An 18,454-nucleotide genomic window follows, 5' to 3' on the forward strand; every position below is an offset into this window, starting at 1 on the left:
ATTGAGTGGCGGAGCAGGCTTGAAGGGCCAGACGGCCTACTCCTGCTCCTAGTTCTTAGGTTCTTTTCCTTGACCAAAACCTCCATCTCTCTAGTCATCAAACACTCCCTACACCTACTAGCCTTGCCTTTCACCCTGACAGGAACATACTGTCTCTAGATTCTTGTTATCTCATTTTTGGAGGCTTTCCATTTTCCCGCCATTCCTTTACCTGCGAACATCCACATCCAATCAACTTTTGAAAGCTCTTGCCTAATACTGTCAAAATTGGCCTTCCTCCAATTTATAACTTTAACTTTTTGATCCAATCTATCCTTTTCAGTCACTGCTTTGAAACTAGTAGAATTATGGTCACTAGCCCCAAAGTGCTCCTCCCCAACACCTTGGTCATTTCCTCTGCCTTATTTCCCAAGAGTTGGTCAAGTTTTGCACTGATCTAGCAGGTACATCCACATAGTGAATCAGAAAATTTTCTTGTACACACCTAACAAATTCTTCTCCATCTAACAACCCTTAACACTATGGCAGTCCCAGTCTATATTTGGAAAGTTAAAACCTACCTTAACCACTGTACTCACTGTATTATTCTTACAGACAACTGAGATCTCCTCACAATTCTGTTTCTCAATTTTCTGCTGTCTATAGTACAATCTCAATAAGGTAATTATCCCTTTCTTATTTCTCAGTTCCACCCAAATAACTTTCCTGGACCTATTCCTAGGTATATCCTCCCGAAGTACAGCCGTAATGTTATTCCTTATCAAAAATACTATTCCCCCTCCTCTCTTGGCGTTCCTTCCCCCCCGCTCCAATCCTTTCTGTAGCATTTGCATCCTGGAACATCAAGCTGCCAGTCCTGTCCATCCCTGAGGCACGACTCTGTAACTGTAATGATACCCCAGTCCCTCTTAGGTCTCTTGCATTGAAATAACTGCAGTTTATCTCTGCTTTGTTCCTGGTCTGCCCTGACTGTTTGACTTCCTCCTTGTCCCAACTGTCTCAGATTGATCTCTTTCCTCACTATCTCCCTGGATCCCAGCCCACCTACCTTTTAGATGAAATCCTCCTGAGCAGCTCTAGCAAATCTTCCTGCCAGTATATTAGAGTCAAAGACTGTGGTGCTGGAAAAGCACAGGCGGTCAGGCAGCATCCGAGAATCTTCATCAGGATGAAGAGCTTTGCTCAAAACGTCGATTCTCCTGCTCCTCGGATGCTGCCTGACCGGCTATGCTATTCCATCACCACACACTTCAATTCTGATCTCCAGCATCTGCAATCCTCACTTTCTCCTGCCAGCATATCAGTCCCCTTCCAATTCAGGAGTGATCCTTCCTTCTTGTACAGGTCACTTCTACCACTGAGTGATCCTTCCTTCTTGTACAGGTCACTTCTACCACTGGAAGAGATTCCAATGATCCAAAAATGCGAAGGAGGAAACCCACGCAGACACGGGGAGAACGTGCAAACTCCACACAGTCAGTCGCCGGAGTCGGGAATTGAACCCGGGTCTCTGGCGTTATGAGGCAGCAGTGCTAACCACTGTGCCACCGTGCCGCTCCCTTCTCCCCTGCACCAGCGAACCCTTCTCCCCTGCACCAGCTCCTTTGCCACGCATTCATCTGCTCTATCCTCTGATTCCTGTCCTCAGTAGTTCATAACACCAGGAGTAATCCAGATGTTTCAAGCCTCAAGGACCTCCTTTTAAATTCCCATCTAACTTACTACATTCCCCCTTCAGAATCTTATCCTTTTCCCTTCCCACGTTGTTAGTTGCAATGAGCAGGACTTCCTGCTGATCCCTGTCCCCCTTGAGAATAATCTGCACACTCTCCAAGCTATCATTGATCCTAGCATCAGGGAGGCAACACACCATTCTGATTTCTCACTGCCGGCTACAGTAACATCTGTCTGTGCCTCTGACTAGAGAGTCTATTATCACAATTGATTGCTGCTTGTTACAATTGAGCCAGAAACTTGACTGATTATGCTACATTCTCTTCACCCCCTACATTATGAGAAGAAAAGAGAGGAGAAAATATTGGACTGAGAACAAAGCAAAAAATGACAAATTAAGAAAATGATGTAAACACAAACTGTAAAAACACGCAGGAATTAGTTTCTGCTGCTTGCATTTCTCTCATTCTGGGCTGCAAAGGTTGCGTAGCATTGCATTAACAATTACAGCAATCAAAAAAAACTTTGCTAAGAATGGCCCTTAGCGTTCTGCATCTCTTTTTTAAATTAAAAGGGAAGGCTTATAGCATGATGCAGTTGAATGAATCAAATGGTGAAGCAGCATAAATCGATCAGCAAGTTCTGGGGATTCGCAACTCAAGAAGTACATTTTAAGTCAATAAATTTGATAGTTGATTTGTGCACTAATAAAGTAATGCATTGTTAACAAGTAGCTGCTTTTCCAACTGATTTCATTACATTTGGCTGTTTTCACTGAAAACTCATCACAAGCCAGTTTTCCACAGTTCTGTGAGAGATGCTTTTAATGCTAAAAGGACAATATTGCACAATGTACAATAGTTGCTATTTTATGAGAGTAAGTCATCTTGGGATTTCTAAACGTTGCCTCAAAATATTTTATGAATGTTTTTACTGACAGTTTTTCCTCAGTAACTGAAATTTGTATTAAAACCACAAAATAACAGTCATACAAGCCTTAACAATGCAAAGCACCCGCAATCTAATAATGGGCAGAAAGAGTGCAGCAAGTTCAGCAACACACTTACATCCAAGTCATTGCATGTATTCATCAGTGCAGTCAGGGCCATCTAAGGTTCAAACAATGCAAAAATTTTATCTGTAAGCATAATCAGATAAAATTTGACATTGAGCCAAAGGAAGAGGATAAGAGATAGCCAAATACTTGATTAAAGAGACAAGATTTAATCAATGTCTTAAAGGAGGAGAAAGAGATCTGGAGGTGGTGAAGAGTTTAGGGAGGAAATTGCAGAGTGTAGGTGTAAAGCAGCTGAAGGTGCAATAATCTATGGTGGAGCAAATGAAATTGGAGAGTGCATATAGGATAGAAGTGGAGGAACATGGGAGTACTCAAATGATTGTCAGGCAGAAGAAAAGTTATACACAATTAAGATCAAAGCCATGAAGGGATTTGAGCAAAACAGAAAAAGAAAACAAGATATTACCATGGGTGATATTGTGTCAGTGACTGCAGAACGTCATGTCAACGATTTTCAGGAATGCTCGTTGCATTAAGTGCTGACCGGATTGCCGAATTTCAGACCTTCCTCAGGATCAAGGACACCAGGGGACAAAAATCTTACCTGGCAAGACTGCCAGCTGTGCAGTGCTCAGCAGCATCACCAGGAAAGCAGTGGCAACAGCAGGCAACAGGTGAAGCAGCCAGATAAGGCTCAGCATTGTTGACAGATCCAGACCACAGGTATGTAGGAGACACCATGAAGTGGTTGTTGGGGCTTGTGGAACAGGATGATCAGCAGTAAGGAACTGGTCTGCCCTTAACTCCATCGTAATCACCACCTGCAAAGAAGGCATGTGCTTTCTGCACCAGGAAACATTGAGACTGATTTGCAAAAGATCCAGAAGCTGTTAAATTGTTAGTACAAAGTATTCCTACACTGGTAACACCACCAGTTCTCAAGGGAAAGAAAACAGGTCTACAAGACAAATTAAAGCTAAGGTCCAGAACACCTGCGTTCTCATGGTGGGCAGAAAGAGTGCAGCAAGTTCAGCAACACACTTACATACAAGTCACTGCATTATTCATCACTGCAGTCAGGACCATCCAAGGTTCAAATAGCCATGGAACCTCCCACTCAGAGATAAGAATGAGTGGTGTTCATCAAAGACAAAGAGGCAATAAGTATTTACTGGAAGAAGCATTTCAAGGATCTCCTCAACCAAGACACAGTTCTTAATACATATGTTCTCAAACACTTCCCACAGCGCAGTACAGTCATAACGTTAAAGGCCAATGGACAACTGAAAAACAACAAAGGGAAACACTGCAGTTTGAATCACTGCCAAATACTAAAATACAACAGGGAAGCACTCTTGATTACATACACCTCCTCATCTGAAAGGGGAAGAGCTTGCCGGGGACTTCCAAATCACTGTAATTGGAACCATCATCAAGACAGGAGATCTACCTGATTGTAGTAACTACAAAGGAGTATTTGTGCTGTGGTTCTCAATTGTCTCCTCCCAGTGGCTGAAGAGCTCCTCTTAAGTCATAACGATTCTGTCCATTAAGGGTCACAGTGGACATGACCTTCACCACAGGATACATCCAAGATAAATACAGAGTGCAGGAGCAACCTCTAAACATGTCTCACTAATGCCCTTCACGGAAGGAAATCTGCCATCCTTATCTGGTCTGGCTTTCATGTGACTCCAGACAAGAGCGATGTGGTTGACTCTCAACTGTCCACTGAAATAGCCGAGCAAGTAACTTAGTTGTGTAAATTGCTACAAAGCATCAAGAAAGAAACAAAGCTAGATCGACCACTTGGGATCGACGTAGGCACTGGAAAAGACAATGGTAGAAACAGCCCTGGCGGCCATGCAAAGTACTCCTTACTAACATCTGTGGACAAGCACCAAAATTGGGAGACTTGTCTCACACACTGGTCAAGCACCAGCCTGACGTAGTCATATTCACAAAGTCATACCTTACAAGGTCCCAGACACCACTATCACCATGGATATGTGTTGTCCCATCGGCAGGAAAGACTTTGCAGAGATGGCAGCAGAGTGGTATATCGCTGGGAGGCAGTTGCTCTGGGAGTCCTCAACATTGTCCCTGGACTCCATAAAGATTCATGCCTTCAGGAAACTTCCTGATTACCATGTACTGTCCTCCCTAGGCTGATGCGTTAGTATTCCACCATGTTGAACAACACTTTGACAAAACACTAGGGTGGGAAATGTGTGTAAAATGAACTCTGGGCAGGGGATTTAAATGTTCGCCATCACGAGGGGCATGGCAGCTGTTTTATTGATCAGGCTGGTTGCATCCTAAAAGGACACAGCTGCTAGAGTGGGTTTAAGGTGGTGGTAGGGGAATCAACAGGAGGGAAAATTGTACTCAACCCCATCCTTATTAATCTATCAGCTGCAGACACATCTGTCCGTGACAGGATTGATAGGAGGGACCACTGCACAGGCCGTTTGGAGATGAAGTCCTGCCTTCACATTGAGAATACACTCCATCATATCGTGTAGCACCATGATAGATGGGTTAGATTCTGAACAGATCTAGCAACTCAAGATTGGGGTGCGATGAGACTTCTTGAGCCATTAACAGCTGCAGAATTGTATTCCAGCCAAATTTGCAACCTCGTATCTCCCACTGTAGTATTAGAATCCTCATATCTCCCACTGTAACATTAGAATCGAGCCAGGGGATCAACTCTTGTGCAATGGAGAGTGCAGTAGGATATGCCAGGAGTAACATCAGGCATACCTGAAAATGAGGTGACAATCTAGTTAAGCTACCAAACAGGATTACTTATGTACCACACAGCAAAAGCAGCAAGTGATAGACAGAGCTGAGTGGTCCCACAATCAACAGATCAGATCTAAGCTCTGTAGTAGTGCTATATCTAGTCGTGAATAGTAAAGGGCACTTAAACAACTCATTGGATGAGAAGGGTCCATAAATATCCCCATCCACAATGATGGAAGAGCACAAAACATAAGGCCGAAGCTTTCGCAATAATCTTCAGCCAGAGATGCCGAGAGGATAATCCACTTCGGCCTCCTCCAGCGGTCTCCAACATTACCAATACCAGTTTTCAGCTAATTCAATTCAGTCCACATGATACCTAGGAACAGTTAGAGGCACTGGATACTGCTAAGGCTATGGGCTAACATACCGGTAATAGTACAAAAGACTTGTGCTCTAGAACTTGCTGTTCTCTGAGCCAAGCTGTTCCAGTACAGTTACAACACTGGCATCTACCACTGTGGATCAACCTACAGCATGTGGACTGCAATGGTTCAAGAAAGCAACTCACCATCACTTTCTCAAGGGTAACTAAGGACAGGCAAAAAATGCTGGCCAGCCAGAATTGTCCATGTCCCATGAGTGAATAAAAAACAATTGTGTCTTTGACACAGTCAACTGGGAAGGATCATGGAGCGTCCAATTTAACTGCCAACAGAAATTCATTGCCATCTTCCACATGCTGCACAATAGAAAGCAAATAGTGATTCTCGCCAATGGCTCTTCTCCATCTTCCTTGCTGCAACACTCCATGAAGCTTCCAACGGTGTGGAGTTAATCTACAGGACACGTGGGAACCTGTTCAGCCTGCATCATCTCCACTTGAGAACCAAGACCAAACTCTGTCATCAAGCCACAGTATGCAAATGGCACTTGTGTGCACCCACTCAAAGCATGAGCTCCAAAGTATCACCAGTGCATTCACAGAGGCATCTGAAAGAATGGCGTTGGGAATACATTTGTATATTTAAAGTGTATCTGGGGAATACTGGGAAGGATTTAAAATATTTGGTCATTCCTGGATTGAGAGGGGTTATCATGGAAACACAAAGGCAACATTTTAATGTATGTTGTGAACCATCTGCTGTTTTACTGAAATTAAGCAGTTTTGGAGATGCTGCTAAGCGCAGCTTCAAGGACGTAAAAAACTAGAGCATAGGAACAGGCGTATGCCAATCAGCCCATCAAGTCTAGAGAATGTGGATGTGAGAGGTCATCACATCTTATTCTTTGTTTCCAGAATCTTAGATCATGCGCGCGGTGATATTTCACTTTTACCTTTTTTTCGAAGCATTAGCTCTGCAATCTTCTTGCCGTGGTATGATGGTGTCACTATGGGTGATTAAGGGGTTATATTTTTAATTTTGGATTATCGCTTAGGCATTATTCAGCAGTTCCCGCTTGTCTTAAGAATATGCTTTATTTTTTAAGAAACATGTTATTTTGAATTCATTAAAGAAGTATAATGGACATTTATTTTGGATAGTTGTATATAAAGGATGAACTTGGCCATTTTGGTAACTAAATCGACATATTTATCCCAATGGCGTAAACTAGAAGAATGTTGAGGCTTGATGATCAAATCATTCCTCCCATCATAGTCTTAACAATGGGCCTTAGGCTAAACAGTGGAAGGGAAGTCTTCTACTAGTTTACTCCTGATCGCAACACTGTTCCCATGAACTATGGTGATTCACAGCAAGCAACTGGACAAAGTGGATCAACTACCATTCCTTGGAAGCCTCCTCTCAGTGACAGCAGAAATAGACAATGGAATTCAACATTATTTCCAGTGTGCTTTTACAGTCTTTGAGCTTCTGAGGAGGAGTGTTTGATAACAAATACCTTTAAAACCTGACACAAAACTCATGACTTACAGAGCAGTGGCATTATCTGTCCTCTTGAATGCATCGGACACGTGGACAAAATACAACAGACACCTTAAACCTCCTTGAGAAATCTCATTAGTCATGGCCCTGCAAAATCCAGGATAGGCGCTCTTATATAATTCATTAATAATTGTGAAATTGAAAGCTGATCTCAGTATAATGACAATGAAACTACCAACAATTGATATAAAAGATCCACCTGGTTTATTTATGTCCTTTAAGGAAGAAAATCTGCTGTCCTTACCTGGTTTGGCCTACATATAACATCAGAACCACACTATGCAGTTGACTCTTGACTGAGTTCTGAAATGGTCAAGCAAACCAGCATCTGAAGAGCAATTAGGGATGGGCAACTAATTCTGGCCTGAACAAAGATGACCACATCTCCTAGACAGTTTTTTAAAAAAAGACAGCAGGATCCATACTTCCCACACTCCCATCTGATCAAATATCCCCTGCCAACAAACTTATCAAGTGGGAGGGCAATACATTTTGCCTAATTTTGGTTATCTTTTTCTAGTGAATGTCTATTGTTTCTTGATTCCTACCAAAAACATAGCTTTGAAGATCATGACTTCTTCCACAAGCTCACACCTGGACTGGATATTAATTGTGCCTGGAGCGGGCATTTTACGCTGGGAGTAGAGTTGTGAAAACAGAACAAGAAGGGTAGGAACGCAAGTGAGAGGGTGGAAATGACAAACTGAAGAAGAGTTATACTAGACTCGACATGTTAACTCTGTTTCTTTCTCAACTGAGGCTGCCAGACTTAGTTTTTCTAGGACTCTCTATATAGTTCAGATTTCCATCTTGTACAGTATTTTGCTTTTATACCAGACTAGATGTCGACCTCAGCCAGTTCTAATCAAAGGAGACCAGTGAAAACCATTACACTTGACTTGCGTACAAATGACTCCACAGTTATCTAATGCAAGAAACACAATGCTTTCTGATAAGGGATCCTCAAACCACCTTGCTAGCTTAATTTCTCAGTCACTTGACCAAACTGTTTAACCACCCTTTATTATAAATCTTTGACTTGTGTTCATCAGTCTGCTTGTAATATTCAAACAACAGCAGATAAAGAGATGAAGTAGTAAAAGCGCAGCCGGTCAAGCAGCATCAGAGGAGAAATGGAGTCGACATTTCAGGTCGGAACCTTTCATTGGAATTGGGGGAGGGGAGGGGGGAGCTGCAAAATGAATAGAGGGAGGGGGTGGGGCTGGGGAAAAGATGGGTGGGTTGGCAATGGGCAGATGCAGGTAGGAGGTGGCTGTCATTGATTGGTGGGAAGGGTAGAGCAGATAGGTAGGAAGGAAGATGGACAGGTAGGGTCAGGTGAAAGGGGTGGGTTGGAGAGGGAGGGCTGGGCCTGAAATGAGGTGGGGTGGGGAGATTTGGAAGCAGTAAGCAGCTCCAGACTTAGCCAAACACCTGCATATGATCTCAATATCTCTCAAAAGGCCAATTACAGAAAATAAATATTTGCTTCCCTTGAGAAACAGAGCAAGTCACACGTTACAACTACTGTACCTTCAATGGTAACTTGAATGTATCTAAATTCAGATGGAACACTGTGTACAGTCAACAGAATAAACTCAACTGGACTTTGACTTACTAGACTTCCAAATTTATATGAATTAATTCTAATATATTTAATTTCAAGTACTGTAATCTGTAATTTGTCACCTTCGCCTTTTCTTTCTTTCTTGGATGCATAAGACCATAACACCAAAAGGATCATAAGAGAGAGGAGCAGAATTTAGGCCATTCGGCCCATCAAATTTGAGAAACAAATTTGTAAGTAGAACTCCGTTACCTGTAAGAATAATATGGTTGTTATGATAGGGGATTTCAACTTTCCAAACATAGACTGGGACTGCCATAGTGTTAAGGTTATAGATGGAGAGGAATTTGTTAGGCCTGTACAAGAAAATTTTCTGATTCAGTATGTGGATGTACCTACTAGAGAAAATGCAAAACTTCCTGAAGAAGGGCTTATGCCCGAAACGTCGATTCTCCTGTTCCCTGTTTGCTGCCTGACCTGCTGCGCTTTTCCAGCAACACATTTTCAGCTCTGATCTCCAGCATCTGCAGACCTCACTTTCTCCTCAAAGATGCAAAACTTGACCTACTTTTGGGAAATAAGGCAGGTTAGCGACCATCATTCTATTAGTTTTAAAATAGTGATGGAAAAGGATGGACCAGATCTAAAGTTGAAGCTCTAAATTGGAGGAAGGCTAATTTTGATGGTATTAAGCAAGAACTTTCAAAAGCTGACTGGAAGCAGATGTTCGCAGGTAAAGGGACGGCTGGAAAATGAGATAATGAGACTCCAGAGACAGCATATTCCTGTCATATTTATAGTCAAATTGCTGTGACTCTAAATCTGCCATGCCATTCTTTCATTGCTGATATGTTTCTCAATCCCATTCTTCTGCCTTCTCCCTATAACTTATGATCTCCTTACTAATCAAGAACCTATTGCTGTCTTAAATGCACTCAATGGCTTGGCCTCCACAGCCCTCTGCAGGAATGTATTCCTCTGGTTTCAGAAATTTCTCCTCATCTCAGTTCTAAAGTGTTGTCCTTTCACGCTGAGACTGTGCCCTAAGACCTAGTCTCTTTTATTGATGGAAATATCGTCTCCACACCGACTTTATCCAGGCTGCTCAGTATTCTGTAAGTTTCAATAAGCTCCCTACATCATCCTTCTAAACTCCAGTGAGTACAGACCCACTACTATTTAACATATGACAAGTCATAGATTCACAGTATGCAAACTGACCTTTTGGTCTGACTAGTCCACACCGACCATGTTCCCAAACTAAACTAGTTCCACCTGCCTGTGTTTGGCCCCTATCCCTCCAAACGGTTCGAATTCATGAACATATCCAAATGCCTTTTAAATGCTGTAACTGTACCTGAATTCACCACTTTCTCTAGTAGTTCATTCCACACACAAACCATTCTGTGTAAAAAGGTCATTTTCTAAATCTTTCTCCTCTCACCTTAAAAATATGCCTCTTTTGAACTCCCCTACTCTAGGGAAAAGAACCTTGTCGCTCACCTTATCTATGCCCCTCATGACTCTATTAACCTCCACCCCTCAACCCCCTACACTCCAGTGAAAAATTTCCCAGCCTTCCCAGTTTATTTTATATCTCAAACCCTCCATTCCTGGTAAATGCATTCTGAACCCTCTCCAGTTTAATAATATCCTTCCTGTAACAGGGCAACCAAAACTAGACACAGTAGACTCCAGAAGAGGCCTCACCAATATCCTGTACAACTTCAAGATGACATCCCAAATCCTATATTCAAAGGACTGAGCATTGAAGGCTAAACACCATCTCATCAATCCTGTTGCAAATTTCATAGAATTATGTACCCGAACTCCTAGGTCTCTCTACTCTACAACACTACCCAGGGCCCTACTATAAATTGCGTAAGTCCTGTCCTTGTTACCAAACTGCAATATCATACATTTATCCAAATTAAACTCCATCTTCCAGTCCTCATCCCATGGACCCAATTGAGTAAGATCCCTTCATAACCTGAGATAATCTTCTTCACTGTCCACTACAAACAGTGACCTCTGGGATGGTTCTTTGCTTCTCGAAATTTAACTGTTATGATACGGGGTAAACTCCACCTTCTAGTTTAAACCTGACACACGGAGAAGCTCATCTTGTGCCGTAATCTGTTAAATTATGAGAGGCAAAGAACCATCTCAGAGGACACTACTTAAAGCAAAAATTAAACATTTTATTCTTTAAGTCCAACAGAGAATATTAAAACCAACAATTATTTACAACTCCTTTCCCTGAAACCTATCTTTTACTTCCCCACTCGACAATACTGGTCCGATAAAAATCCTGATTAAGATTTACAAAATCAAATTCAAATTTCAAAACCAGCCATATGTCGACTCTTCTCTCTGTATCTTCGTCTGTAGATTTTCCTCTGTTGTCTTTTCTTTAGCATTCTGCCTCACTGGTCTTTCATAGGAACAGGACCTTTCAGAGAGCTATTTGGCTAGCAGTCTATATCTGTTGGTTTTCTTGGCAGTTCTCCCCCTAACTGTTCAAAATGTCCAGGTTTATACCCCAAAATATCGGATCATTTCATTGGTTTGAGGTTGTCAAAACAATGAATTCAAATGTGATTGGATTTTGATAACTGGGGCTGCATTTGAATTTGTTTTTGCATCATGGCAACTCAGCTGTAGTATTGGTTTCACAGTCAAATGTTACATTTTAAATTCTTTCAGCACACTGTGTGCCTTTCTAAGTCTGTGCCAACTTCCAGTCTCTCTTCAAGGAACAGTACACACTGAGACCTTCATAACAATACCACCAATTTTGGTGTCATCTGCAAATCCTTCATTCCCAGGATCATTTTTGTAAACCTCCTTTGGACACCCTCCAATGCCAGTTCATCCTTCCTTACGTGCAGGGCCCAGAATGGCTCATAATATTTCAAATACGGTCTAACTACACTCTTATCGTAGTATATCTCTCCTCTTGTCTTCCAGCCCTCTTGAAATGAATGCTGACATTACATTTGCCTCTGGATGTAGGTTCGCTCACTGAGCTGGAAGGTTCATTTTCACAGTGAGCAAACCTACATTCAGAACCTCAACCTGAGGTATATATCTTTTCAAAACTCGCTATTACATTTACCGTCCTAACTGCCAACAGAACCTGCATGTTAAACTTCACAGAATCCTGAACTAGGACTCCCAAGTCCCTTTGTGCTTCGGATTTCTAGGCATTATCCCATTTAGAAAATAGTCTATGCCTCTATTCTTCCTAGCAAAGTGCATAATCTCAGACTTGCCCACATTTATTCCAACTGTCACTTCTCTGCCCACTCTTCAAGCCTGTGTAAGTCCTTCTGTAGCCTCCTTGCTTTCTCAAATCTACCTGCCCCTCCAACCAGCCTTGTGTTATCTGCAAACTTTGCAACAATGCCCTCAATTCTTTCAACCCAATGGTTAATCTATAACATGAATAGCTGTGGTCCCAACACAGGAACTTGCGAAACTCCACTAGTCATCAGTTACCATCTTGAAAAAGACCCCTTTATCCCCACTCTTGCCTTCAGCCAGTCAGCCAATCCTCTACCTATGTCAGTACCTTGCCCCTAACACCATGGGCTCTTTAGCAGCCTCCTCTGCAGCTCCTTTCAAAGGCCTTTTGGAAATCCAAGTAGATTGTGTCCACAGGCTCTTCTTTGACTAACTTGCTTGGTACCTCCTTGAAGAATTCTAACAGATTTGTTAGGCATTGACCTCCCCTTGATGAGCCTGTGCTGACTCAGCTCTAATTTACCATTCTGACCTAAGTACTCTGCAATGTCACGCTTAATAATGGACTCTAAAATCTTCCCAATGACTGATGTCAGGCTGAGCGACCTATAATTTCTGTTTTCTGCCTCCCTCCCTTCTACAACAGGTATGTTACACTGGACATTTTCCAGTCCTCTGAGACCCTCCCTGGCTCCAGTGATTCCTGGAAGATCACCACCAATGTCTCTACATTCTCCTCCACTATCTCCTTCTAGGATGTAGTACATTTGGTCCTGGTGATGTGTGTGTGAATATGTTGCAAAGTATTTCCCAGTTTGAATGCAATAATAAACCATACTTTGTCTTAACCCTAAAGAATATGCAAAGGGTTATTTTTATACAGACTTCATAAATAGTGCTTGGGAAACACATTGCTCCTATTTTTGAGACCGAGATGAGAAAAATATTATTATTAATAAACAACATTTCTTATGGACAGGAGAGGGGTACAGTAAAAATGATTCAATTCATCTCTCCTTCTTGTTCATGACATTTGGCAAGTATGACTTTAAATGCAGCTGGGCAGTATAACGTCAAAACAGGTAAAGAAAAGGTTGCTGGAATACGAACCGATAAGCCAGTTTGTGCAAAAGATTGTGTCTTTCCCAAATGAACCAGAGATTGCAGTAACATTACCTGAAATCTTTGCTGTTGCCTTGATAAACCAGAGTTCTGAGCCTGAAACTTATGATAGGAGAAAGTGAGGTCTGCAGATGCTGGAGATCAAAGTTGAAACTTTATTGCTGGAACAGCGCAGCAGGTCAGGCAGCATCCAGGGAACAGGAGATTCGACGTTTCGGGCACAGGCCCTTCCTGAAGAAGGGCTTGTGCCCGAAACATCGAATCTCCTGTTCCCTGGATGCTGCCTGACCTGCTGCGCTGTTCCAGCAATAAAGTTTCAACCCTGAAACTTATGATACTTCAGCAAAGGAATAAAGAGGTAGTCTTTCCTATCATTACCAGACCTGGCTATTTATTGGTAAAACCTTCCCCTTCTGGTTCCACATTTGTTTCATTCTCCATATTTGAAACAATTCAGAAGAGCTGTTTAATGGATCTGCTAAAAAGCCCAAGGCTTATTGCAGAAAAACTCAGATGAGCTCTCTTGTGTTTACATTCATGTTTGTGTCAATCTCAAACACAATAAACCCAACACCTACTTAAAATCTTTCAGGACTGTCTATTGCCCAGAGCGACTAAATTTCATTATGTAAAAGATGCTACATAGTGGATCTTGCCACCTCAGTCAGAATACTGGCCTCCAAAAGAAAAGAAACTTTTGTTTTGATCTTTATTGTTTACTTCAGTCCTTCTCTTCGGCCTGGAGACTGGGACTTGCATTCTCAGTGGGTGGAAACTCTTGAGTACAATATCAGAATGATCGCTCTTTAAAAGCTGAGACAATAAATGTGAGACCATTCAACAATATCCAGGTATCAGAAAACTATGCAATTTATGCGTCAATGGCACAGATTTACAATATCATAAGACAATGGCATAAGGACAGATCCTGTTCGATTTGTTGGTGCTTAGGCCAGTATTGGATTTTTGGCAGTTTTGCGATGTGGGGCTCTGCCCAGAAACGGGTGAATGTTAATCATATTACCCTCAGCATTTGCTGGTTCATGCACGACAACTTCACATTTCTCAATGCTTCCCAGTGACCTTTAGAAGGATGAAACACACCCTATTTTCTGAGCAATAGTTGTCGCATTCTGTGATTCATATGTCCAGTAGCACAAACAGACACCCTGGACAGCTCTTGTGAGACACTAAGTACCCAAGGTAAATGAGAGGAGTGTCGGGTGCTAGGTTTGTAGGGTGACAGGTAAGTGATACAGTGTTCAGGGTGGCTGGGAGGTATGTGGTCCAGCAAGGAAAGAGGTAGCCTTTATCTCACAGGACAGGGGATTTGGTCCAGGGTAGAAGGGAATGTCGGAGTGGTGGGATGTTGGTTCCCTGACGGGGTTGGGTGGGTATGAAGTGAGCATGTCAGGTCTTCTTGAGGAATCTGTGGGAAGTGTGGTTGAGGGGCATGTGGAGAAATGTCAATTAATAGTTACCCAGGAGTTAGACTTGGAATGTAATTGCCTAATGTTTCCTGGATAACTATTAACTGCAATGGAATCCTCTAAATTCCCAAATTTTAATTGCTACATTTGGAGGATTCCAGGCAGGGAAAATTCGATCAGAATATTCAGTTTCCTGGGAAGTTCCGTTGGAGTCTGCTACATCGGGGATTGTGTACAGCCCTGATTTACAACTCTCATCTATACTGCAAGAACAGCAAAGGCCATCAAAAAGTCTGGGCTAGAGTGTGGAACCAGTCCATCTTCTGACTACTGACTGTGCAAAGATAGATATTTTTGCTAACCTCCAAATCACTCCCCTCTTCTAGTTATTTTTTGAACACTAAAATCTTTGTAATAGTTCACGCAAGGATAGAGCCTCACAGCAAATAACATTGTATAAGAGAGGGGTCTAATCTTTTCTCAGAATGCAATCATCACACAATAACTACATTCAGTTTTTAAGCTATGCTGCACAACTTTGCAGCATTTTAGCTCCAATTGTCACCGATTACTTAGAAGTCTGTGGTAATTATGACAGACGTACACAGTACTGATGATTGTTCATTTGTAGCCAAAATGACAAAGTCTTAAAGAATTAGATAACCGTGTTGCCTTTAATGTGAAGTTAGTCCTGAAAATCCTCTTTTGTCTTCCAAGCATTCACGTGAAAGCTCATCAGTCCGAAACTTATCAATTCTATCTCTCGTCCATAAATGCTACCAGGTTTGCTGAGTTTTATTATCTAAACATTATATTAGTTTGACTTGCACCATATTCAGTAGCCAAAGATGATTTATCCTCAATCACAGCAGGCCACCTCTCTCCACTGAAGGCAGTTCAAACTGCTCGAGGTTGCCAGGCCCAAACAGGATAACTTTACCCCTAGGGCATCTTCAAAGTGGAAAGCTTGCTCAGAAGGCCAGTAAATCATTCATCTCCAAACACATGTTTGATTTTGAGATTCACAGAGGCAGCAGGCTCCTACTTACAGTAGTTATAATTCATTAACACAGGCTTCCAGATATCAGAAGGAACGCACAAAGCAGATGTTTCAAGACTGGTTCAAAACCCAGATGTTACTTGAGTGCCTGGTTTAATTATTAGATGTGCAGTTAGTGAGGATGAGTATCAGTGTTTAATGAAACTAGTCAGGAAAGAGACTTTGATTTACATATTGCTCCTCATGACCCATATAACTTCACAGCTTTGTAGTGAATGGTAGAATGTACGAAATATAGCAGTCAATTTATGCACAGCAAGGTTCCTTGATTTGGTTGAGAAGTAATTAGCGGGCAACCTTAGAGGGGAATTGTCCTATCTCTTTTAAAACAATTCATTGGAGAAGGTAAATAGGATTTCAGTTAAGTACCTCATCTGAAAGACAGTCATCTCAAACAGCACTTCCTCAGTATTGCACTGTAATGAGAGTTCAGATTACTGCCTCAAGACTCTCAGATTAAAAACTGAACGCACACCTTTCAACTCATGTGAGAATCCCACCAACTCAACCACAGTTGATTCGACAGAACCATATTCTGGAAGTTGTGTAAAAGTTCAGTTCTTACATGATCTTCTCACAATTTCAAAATGCTGTGTTTAAAGGGGAAACTTACAAATAAAATAATTACTTTTAATGGTGAATTTTGATTAACACTGCATTGAACCTACAGTTCAGAAATAGGCTATTAGGTCAACCTGGTTCATATACAAAAAGCGCATTCTCCCAATCTAATGATTTGTTCCCATTCTGCCCTATAACAAACCCAATTCCTTTCACTCTCACATACCCAGCAAGCCATCTTTAAATATATCCAGTTCACACACTTGCCACTCTCCTTGTGAAGAAATTACTCCTGAAATCTTCATGTGATTATCAAGGTGACAATGACGGGAATCAGCCCAATTTCCATATTTGAGGCACACTATCAACTATTCTCTCCAGGCCCAGTGTGACAGCTGCATGCAGCATCAAGTTCTCATTACACTTCATAAGCTTCACACTATCACTGGCTGCTTTAAGACTTAATTTTTCAATCCCGTATCAGTCATTGAGAGTGATTACTATTGCCAGCATAAGAAATGGGATCTGTCACTTCTGAATGGCTTCTTTTCTCCTTTCCACCCTGTGTTCTAACCTTTGATATGAATTCTCTAGCCCTAATGAGCCATAATTCTTGATCTCCATTCCCCTCCAACCACCCACCACCACTTCCTGCTCCCTTCCAGCTGCACCTCTTTCACACCAATGTTTCTCTCGAGTGGTGACTCAATCTTCTCTTAGAGTCATAGAGATGTACAGCATGGAAACAGACCCTTCGGTCCAACCGTCCATGCCGACCAGATATCCCAACCCAATATAGTCCCACCTGCCAGCACCCGGCTCATATCCCTCCAAGCCCTTCCTATTCATATACCCATCCAAATGCCTCTTAAATGTTGCAATTGTACCAGCCTCCACCACTTCCTCTGGCAGCTCATTCCATATACGTACCATCCTCTGCGTGAAAAAGTTGCCCCTTAGGTCTCTTTTATATCTTTCCCCTCTTACCCTAAACCTATGCCCTCTCGTTCTGAACTCCCCCAGCCTGGGGAAAAGACTTTGTCTATTTACCTGATCCATGCCCCTCATAATTTTGTAAACCTCTATAAGGTCACCCCTCAGCCTCCAAAGCTCCAGGGAAAACAACCCTAGCCTGTTCAGCCTCTGCCTATAGCTCAAATCCTCCAACCCTGGCAACATCCTTGTAAATCTTTTCTGAACCCTTTCAAATTTCACAACATCTTTCCAATAGGAAGGAGACCAAAATTGCACGCAATATTCCAACAGTGGCCTAACCAATGTCCTGTACAGCCGCAACATGACCTCCCCACTCCTGTACTCAATACTCTGACCAATAAAGGAAAGCATACCAAATGCCTTCTTCACTATCCTATCTACATGCGACTCCACTTTCAAGGAGCTATGAACCTGCACTCCAAAGTCTCTTTGTTCAGCAACACTCCCTAGGACCTTACCATTAAGTGTATAAGTCCTGCTAAGATTTGCTTTCCCAAAATGCAGCACCTCACATTTATCTGAATTAAACTCCATCTGCCACTTCTCAGCCCATTGGTCCCTGTCCAACTCTTTATCCACCTTCCATACAACACTGTTGTGCTCCAGTGCACCATTGGCCCCACACCTTTCTATTCTTCATTCTGGTTGCACATTTGCAAGTGTTAGTCTTTTATCCTCTCCTTCCCTCCCATGCTATGTTGGATATGACCTTTGTGTTTTTGTCCTCTGCTCTAGACCTCTGTCCGGTCTCATGCTGATGAGGTCCTTTCATTTTCCTAACCAGAATGCTCAGCATGTCCAGGGATGTGCAGACTAGGGAGGAGATAGCAGAGCCTTTGAGTCATCATTGTCTACAGATTTAGTATCAGAGGACTGGAGGATTGCAAATGTTGCGCCCTTGTTCAAGAAGGGCAGTAGAGATGACCCAGGTAACTATAGACCAGTGAGCCTTACTTCTGTTGTAGGAAAGGTTGTGGAAAGGATTATAAGAGGTAAGATTTATAATAATCTAGCAAGCAACAATTTGATTTCAGATAGTCAAAGGTTTCGTCAAGAGCAGGTCGTGTCTTACAAACCTCATTG

The 18,454-nt window shown here is 42.2% G+C and overlaps 1 protein-coding gene across 1 annotated transcript in view; it reads right to left on the bottom strand.

Annotated features, from left to right (window-relative positions):
- LOC122558639 (L-fucose kinase) overlaps positions 1-18,454 on the bottom strand; it is a 213,009-nt gene that overhangs the window by 144,642 nt on the left and 49,913 nt on the right. The gene's annotated exons all lie outside the window — the stretch shown is intronic.

Source organism: Chiloscyllium plagiosum, chromosome 17 (genome assembly GCF_004010195.1).
Source record: "Chiloscyllium plagiosum isolate BGI_BamShark_2017 chromosome 17, ASM401019v2, whole genome shotgun sequence".
Taxonomy (NCBI): domain Eukaryota; kingdom Metazoa; phylum Chordata; class Chondrichthyes; order Orectolobiformes; family Hemiscylliidae; genus Chiloscyllium; species Chiloscyllium plagiosum.